The sequence below is a fragment of the Lupinus angustifolius genome, chromosome LG04 (genome assembly GCF_001865875.1).
Source record: "Lupinus angustifolius cultivar Tanjil chromosome LG04, LupAngTanjil_v1.0, whole genome shotgun sequence".
NCBI lineage: Eukaryota > Viridiplantae > Streptophyta > Magnoliopsida > Fabales > Fabaceae > Lupinus > Lupinus angustifolius.
The window spans coordinates 738824-739512 of NC_032012.1; the positions used below are offsets into that span (position 1 = coordinate 738824).

The following is a 689-nucleotide window of genomic DNA, read 5'->3' on the forward strand; positions in this document are numbered from 1 at the left end:
ATATGCACCATATTTCGATTGTTTGGTCTGTTTTCCTTTTATGCATTTAACACAAACATTAAGGTTTGTGAAGTCAATGACATCCAAAATTCCATCTGACACAAGACGCTCAATTCTCTTTTGAGAAATGTGACCTAGGCGCTTGTGCCATAATGCAGATGAATTATTATTTTCAATTTTACACTTAGTACCAAGTGATTCCACATTCAGGGTTTCACATTCAACATATAAAGGTTGTCATATAACATAAGTGAACCAGTTCCAATAACATTTGAATTTAAAGACAATTGAACCGAATTGTTTCCAAATGAACAACAATAACCAAATTTGTCCAAATATGAAACAAACCAAATTTGTCCAAATAAGAAACAAAAATTAAATTCCGTCTAAAAGACGGTACAATAAAAGTGTATTTTAAATCCAAATAGAAACCGATACGTAATAAAAATCTAAAATGCCCTATAGCTTCGACTTCTACCGATTCCCATCGCCAACATAGATGTATCTTTCAACATGATTAGGCTTTCGGTAGCTCAGGCAACCCTGCATTGAAACACTGATGTTAGAAGTTGAACCGGAGTCTAACCACCAGGTGTTTCCAGGTACTGAAGTTAAATTGACCTCAGAACAAACCAAAGCAAGAAATGTACCTTTCTTAGCACGCCAGGCGTGATACTTTACACATTTCT

The 689-nt window shown here is 35.0% G+C and overlaps 1 protein-coding gene across 1 annotated transcript in view; it reads left to right on the forward strand.

Moving 5' to 3' along the window:
- Positions 1 to 689, forward strand: part of LOC109344982 (cation/H(+) antiporter 24-like) — a 23822-nt gene that overhangs the window by 3120 nt on the left and 20013 nt on the right. The gene's annotated exons all lie outside the window — the stretch shown is intronic.